Source organism: Oncorhynchus clarkii, chromosome 21 (genome assembly GCF_045791955.1).
Source record: "Oncorhynchus clarkii lewisi isolate Uvic-CL-2024 chromosome 21, UVic_Ocla_1.0, whole genome shotgun sequence".
NCBI classification, from domain to species: domain Eukaryota; kingdom Metazoa; phylum Chordata; class Actinopteri; order Salmoniformes; family Salmonidae; genus Oncorhynchus; species Oncorhynchus clarkii.
This window is the reverse complement of record NC_092167.1, coordinates 30,390,728-30,397,746: the sequence shown is the minus strand read 5'-3', so window position 1 is coordinate 30,397,746 and position 7,019 is coordinate 30,390,728. Positions and strand designations below refer to the sequence as shown.

Sequence of the window (7,019 nt, the reverse complement as noted above, 5' to 3'; positions counted from 1 at the left end):
GGGGTGGATATGGACTGCGGTCCTGACATACATTTTTGTCAAATAAAAAATGTAGGAACTGTCGGGCTTTCAACTTACTGCTGTTGAGAGTTATAATCGTAGAATGTCTGCACGAGGTGCAATTTAATTTAGAAATTTGTTAGTGCATGTGGACATGTTTTCCTCTTGTTATGCATTTTTACTCTTGACATCCCAGGTGGCCCCCATTTGATTTTGCTGAGTCACTCAGGTAGGAAAACACATTAGACATGGCAAAATGTGTACAATTGCCATAATTGAGCTTTAAAATGGCAACAGTTTGGGTTCGCATGGGTATCGAGGTCGGGGTTTGTTACTACGCCGATAAATAACAATATCCATCCGGCCCTTTGCCACCTCTGACATTTGTGTAACCGGACCTTCTGAAATAGTACCCAGCTGTGTGTATTGCATCACCTCTTGATTCGGGTCACATGCACTGCCTGTATTCTAGTCTCATATGGATGCTGGTGGATAGCAACCCCGTCAACTGGCCAGCAAAGAAAAAATCATCACACAAATTCGTGCTTTTGGCAAGACAACCAGACCCAACACAAGACGCAACAGTCTCATCCAAAATGATTGTGTGTGTGTGTGTGTGTGTGTGTGTACACGGTGCAGAGACGGATGTGGAACTTCCCTTGGCTGTGTCGTGGTCCATTGTAACATCTGTTTTTATCATTAGGAAAGTGGCTGTGGGCCAAGAGGTACTCTGCTTTGGGATTGACATTTAGGAATGTCCTCTTTCTTCACCACGCCAACTAATTACATGTCCCTTGATTTGATTTACAGAAATGTATAATGAAAGACGGTATGCCAAAATCACTTCATATTATTAATAATACATGAGATTTATATAGCATTTTTCAAGGATCCGAAGACATTTATATTGTTGTTGTTCAGATATTTGTGCGACACCTCATCGAGAGTGCACTATTATACTATTATATTATCAAGTGTCTCTTACAGTATGTTGGGCCTCACATGCCAGTTATGATTCATACTGTTTGTCTATCTATGTACAGTAATATTCTTAAGCACTTTGGGGTTTTCTGAATTGGCTCATTGACCTGCCCAATGAATCGGTTTCTAACTTATTTGTCTTGTTTTATATGATAATACTATTCATCCAACAGGTTTTTTTTGGGCCATCCTCTCCTTTTTCTTTTACCTCCATGACTCCATGTTTTTTATTTTTTAGTGAGGCATATATACTGTATATATTTTATATTTTTGAAGTACCTCATGGGAGCAGCACTGATCCAAAAATATGAAACACTTCACTTTCTGAAGACTTTTGTAGTTCTAGAGACATCACTCCATAGATGCACTACGTATCCCACGATGCATAGCCTAGCTCAGGGTCAGTTGACAAATAACAACACTCTTCTCTCCAACTGAAACAGGCAGACCACGCCCGCCCATGGCACAGGCAACATGGAGTGAGTTCTGGTTACTTCAACCTTCCAAATAAGTTCTCTACATGTAGAAGCAGAGACCTTCCGGTATAAATCCTGAAACATAACCAAAAGCTCTGCTGACACACAAATAGTGTGTGTAAATAGGAGAACCCCCACCCACCTTCCTATGTACAAAACCATTATATGTAGATTATAGGCACAGAAAAGTGGAAAAGGCCTATAGTCCTCCTATGCACAGTCATTGCTGTAAGCCATCATCTAAAGTAGCCCGACAAACATAATGAATGGGATGCTTGTTTTAAACAACCAATCGTGTGTGTGTGTGTGTGTGTGTGTGTGTGTGTGTGTGTGTGTGTGTGTGTATGGACGCAGACTCTCAAATCAGGTCCAGTTTATTTTGTAAAGCAGCCCCGTACAGTCACAAACATGCATATCTCAACTTCTCCGTTCTCTCCCTCTTCCTCTCTCTTTCCTCTCCTCCCTTCATTTCCCCCTCATAAACACACCAGCCGGCCTCTCACCTCCTGTAGCATGATGTCCGGCAACGTGACCAACAAGACGGACCCTCAACACACTCCTGGTCACCAAGGCAGACGTGGAGGCCATCTTCAAGTAGGTAGCACGATACTCTGGCTGCTCTCTGCTCCAACATCACCAGCCTCTTTGTATGTGTGTCTTTCGGCGGGGTTGGGATAGAGCAGAAGAATCCAATTCAATGCTGTCCCAGAAGGGCAATTATTGTGTAGCGTGAAAATATCCAATGGACAGCCACAGATGTACAAAAGACACATTTCCCTTCGTTGTACATTGGACAATAAATGAACTCGTTGTTCTTCTTCTTCAGCAAGTACGGCAAGATTGTGGGCTGCTCCATCCACAAGGGGTTCGCGTTCGTCCAGTACGCCAATGAGAGGAACGCCCGGGCCGCTGTAGCGGGCGAGGACGGGAGGATGATTGTAGGACAGGTAGCGGTATTCCACTCCTGCTCCCGTGTCCCCACTCTTCCTCCAATATGTTTCCCCTCTTCCAAAGGCATAGTAAATGTGGGGACATGTGATAATGTGGATGTTACACCCCCTGTCAAGATATAACTTTCTCTTGATTTTCCCTTTTTTTTCCCCCCTCTGCTCTATTTCTGTTCTTTCTGTATGTCTTCCCCCCCAGACATTAACCTCGCTTGTGAACCGAAGCCTCAGAGATTGAAGACGGTTAAGCGCTCCGCAGGAGACATGTACAGGTGTATCTCAACTCCTCTCTGTGTGAATAAAAACAATTAAATAGGACCTGTACCAAGTGTTTCAGTTAATCTCGCTCACTCTCTCTCTCTCCCACCACCCTGGCCGTCTGTCTGTCCGCCCGCCCAGTTCTTCATTTGATTTGGACTATGACTTGACTTCCAGAGAGATTACTATGACCTGTAAGTCTTTGGTTCGCCGTTGCCACACACACACTGTACTTGAAAGGGATAAAGAATCTGATATTTTTGCTGTACCTCCTTCTTAAACTGCTGCGTTCTTTTGAGAGATGTTACACATTGAACCCATTACATTTGTAACAGCCTTATGTCGTATAACCTGTGTGTGTGCCTGTTTTGTGTTGCCGTTGTAGGATGTACTCGTACCATTCCCGTGTGCCCCCCCTCCGCCTCCACCCCTGTCTCGGCCGGCGATCCCCTCCGAACATCCCCGGGTCAGTTTGAGTGGAGGTGGAGGGGGCAGCCGACGCACCAAGACCCGCTTCTCATCTTCCACCTTCAGGAGCAGCCACAGGACCTCAACCTCACGCACCAGTCAGTGCCACACGCATACCTGGAATGACAGACGCTTTCGACACTTCCGACATTGATCAAACACACTCGTGCTAACTACACAACGGTTTAACTTGATCTCGTCCCTGACACACACTTACCAACTCCAAATTCACTCAGGCCAGTTACCCATTATTCATTTACCCTGTAGACACATGCATCCATGTTAATTCTCTCAAGTGACATCCATACCGACTGTAAATGTATGCCTCTGACTCTCTCCTCCTTCCTTCTCTCCTCTCTCCCCCCTGTTCCTAACCCAGTGAAGAGAGATGACCTGCAGACCATCAAGAGAGAGCTGGCCCAGATCAAACACAAAGTGGACTACCTGCTGGAGAGTCTGGAGCGCATGGGGAAGGACCACAGCAAGAAGTCCGGTAGGACGGGGACAGACACGAGTGATGGATGTACACTCGTTGCCCACTGCATTTTCAGACATAAATATGTATAAAGCAACTCATTTTTTTAATCAATTAAAATCTCTCTGGCTCTCCCTCTAGACATGGAGAGTAGTGGGAAGCCGGAGACAGGGGAGGTGTCTCATCTCCTCAACTGCGGAGGGAAGGAGGAAAGTCTAAAGAGGGCGAGAGAGAACCAGTCTCTCAACGACTCAGAAGAGGAGGAGGAGGGAGACCTACTGGAGGAAGAGGAGGTGTAGCTTACATTTTAGCTAGTCATTTAGCGGAAGCTCTTATCCAGAGCGACTTACAGTAAGTAGTAAGTGCATATATTTCCATACTTCGTACTGGTCCCCCTCAGAAATCGAACCCAGAACCCCAGTGTTGCATGTGCTATGCTCTACAAACTGAGCCACACTTGAGAGGGGAAAGGAACTGTGGGGAACGGAGAAGTGCAGATGGAAAGGAGTTGAAGTGTGAAGTATAACATTGAGGAGGAAGCAGTGGCCGTCAGTGCACTACTTTTGACTATGGCTCTGGTCAAAAGTAGTGCACTACGTAGGGGAAAGGGTGCCATTTGGGAGGCAGGCGGTGTCTCATGTCAGCTCATTGAATCCTGTCCGCGGGTACAGAGTCGAGGAAGAGAGGATAACGATGAGGAAGAGGAAGAAGGAGAGGATGATGGAGATGGCGCCAACGGAGACGATGCTTAAGCAACGCAAACACGCACACAAACCTTGACCAACACACAACAAAATGTGTATAACTGTACATGCCAACACACACACATACATGGACAGTTGTACTTACTGAGCTCTGTATTCAAATGGACGTTTCAACTATATACTGCACTTCCGAATGTGCGCTCCCACATACACATTCACTAACACTCTACTGTTGACTGTATGTCAAGGAAACATCTGTCCCTCTTCTTCTCTTTTGATGTCTCTTTTGTATTATGTTGTAGCCTTGTTCGACCATCCTGATCTCGTAAGCTTACATTCTGTGAAGTGAATGGAAACGAGAGAGAGAGAGCGTGGTCAGGATGTTTCTTTACGTGTCATTGAGATTTCGTTTATTCCAGTTTGGATCAATTTCATTTCAATTCAGGAAGCACACTGACATTTACATTTTAACTTTCAATGAGGAACATTTGGAATTGGAATTTGGTTTACTTTCTGAATTGATTGGTATTGAAATGGAATTGACCCCAACCCTGTTCTGGATGCAGTGGTTCTGAAACTTCTCAGCGGGAACCCCAGCCATTCCATGTATTTGATCTATTCCAGAGCTATTCAACTTGTCAACTAAAAAAAATTGTGAAATGTCTGGGGGTCCCCTCGAGCAGGGGTACTCTTACCCTATGAGGGCCAAAGCCTGCTGGTTTTCTGTTCTACCTGATTATTAATTGCACACACCTGGTGTCACAGGTCTAAATCAGTCCCTGACTAGAGGGAAATAAAAAATGCAGTGAAACTGGCTTCGAAGTCCAGAGTTGAGTTTGAGAGCCCTAGAGTGTTAGTTCCCAAACTGTGAGGCGTGTGAGTTAACACTTTTTTTAAGGAACTCAGTTTTAAACTGAGTTCGGCTTTAAACTTACTCTTGAAAGGTGCAATGGTAGAATGGACGAGGTGCAATTTCAAAACTGGGTAGTGAATCCGCAGTTGTCCTCTTTTCATATCAGTCGTTGGATACCTTTTAGAGAGCTATGTATAGAAATGCAAGAAAATGTTTCTTTAAAACCAGAACATTTTCTTTGCTACCCATGACAGACAAAATGTGTAGAATTGCAGGAAATAAGCTTTAAACCTGCAAAATTCTCTCCACCAACAAGAGGCGTGAGAACAGTTTTTGTCATAAATAGTGGATAGCCCTGAGTGAAAAATGGTTTGGGAACCCTTGCCCCCGAGGTTTGAAAACCCACTGAACTGGAGGATAGCTGAGAGGGTGCTGTACTGCTGCATTTACATCAGCAGGTGGCACTGAGCATCGACAGTTTTACACTGAGGCTACGATAAAATGTGGCACACGAGTTGGAAGATTTTACAAGGTTAACAATGATACAGACTTGTATAGGAGGATGTTATGTCAGGATTTTCCTCTGTATGCCGTTTTTATTGGCTTGAACAATTTTCATTGTTTGTGTTTATCAGGAAATACATAAGGACTTTGACCTTATTTGACCTTGAGTTCTAAAAAGGGCATTATTCATGTTTGTTTGTCTCGGTTGCCATGTGATTTCAGTTAATCATTACACGGACTGTGCTTGTGAATAAAAAAAATCCAAGTGGGAACGTTCCAGTCCAGAATGTCTTAGAGCTGTTTGTAATCAAGATGAAGTGACATGTGTGGGGGGAATAAAGAAGTTTTTCTCTCTCTCTCTCTTTCTCTGAATCAATGTTGTCCACATCATTTCAACCCAAAGAAATGGCATGGTGATGATGTTGAATCAACGTGGGAAACTGATTGGATTTGCAAAAAGGCGTCAACGCCAGGGAATTTAGTCAGGGAATTTAGTCATGTTTTTACCCGACTTTGAACCCAAATCCAATGACGGTTGACATTCTTGGGCTGATTTCACGTTGAATCCACGTTAGTTGACATCTCAGCCAAATGTAAATCAAAACTAGACATTGAACTAACGTATGTGCTCAATGGGAATGACTGTAAGTATTCAGTGCATAGCTATTTGCTTTTGGATATGGTATGCAAGTGGAGTGCGTGGGTGCATGCAGTGTGTGTTTACAGAGTACGGAGCAGGTCTGGGCCTATCTGACTATAATGATACATTCTTATCTAGGACTCAACATACCTCTCCTCCCTCCTCTACTCTCTCCATTCCTCTCCTCCTAGTCCTGTCTTCTCTGCCCTGCTTTCTCTTATAGGCTCATGTTCACTCCACAGTTCCTGTGATAGCTAAGGAATCAGCATGTCCCTCACACTATCTTGGCCTCTGAGAAACAGAGGTCCTCGAATCAGAATGGACAGATTGACAGATGGAACAGGAAATAAAAAAATAAAAAAGTGACGATGAAAGATAATTATTCATCCCTCTTTTATTACGGACAGGATTTTCGGGAGGACAGATGGTGATCAGTAGATAAGTGTTAGATGAAAATAGTGAATAAAAGGAGGACAGGGTGTAAAAAAGACTGATAACGAGGAGAGACAAATAAAGGAGTGGATGACAGATGGAGGGATGAGGATGGAGAGATAGAGGACATGTGGAAAAGGTTTTGTAAGGTTCCCGGAACAGGAGATGTGAAGGAAATGTTCAACAGATGATTCTCTCTCCCTGAGTCAATTTGTATTCAACCAACCCTCACATTCTGAGCAAAGGCCACAATAGGGGAAGTAACTCTCTTTAGTTTTGGT

General features: G+C 44.1%; 1 pseudogene; it reads left to right on the top strand.

Annotated features, from left to right (window-relative positions):
- Positions 1 to 1,455: 1,455 nt before the first annotated feature.
- Positions 1,456 to 4,357, top strand: LOC139379182 (heterogeneous nuclear ribonucleoprotein C-like; annotated as a pseudogene).
- The last annotated feature ends 2,662 nt before the right edge of the window (positions 4,358 to 7,019 follow it).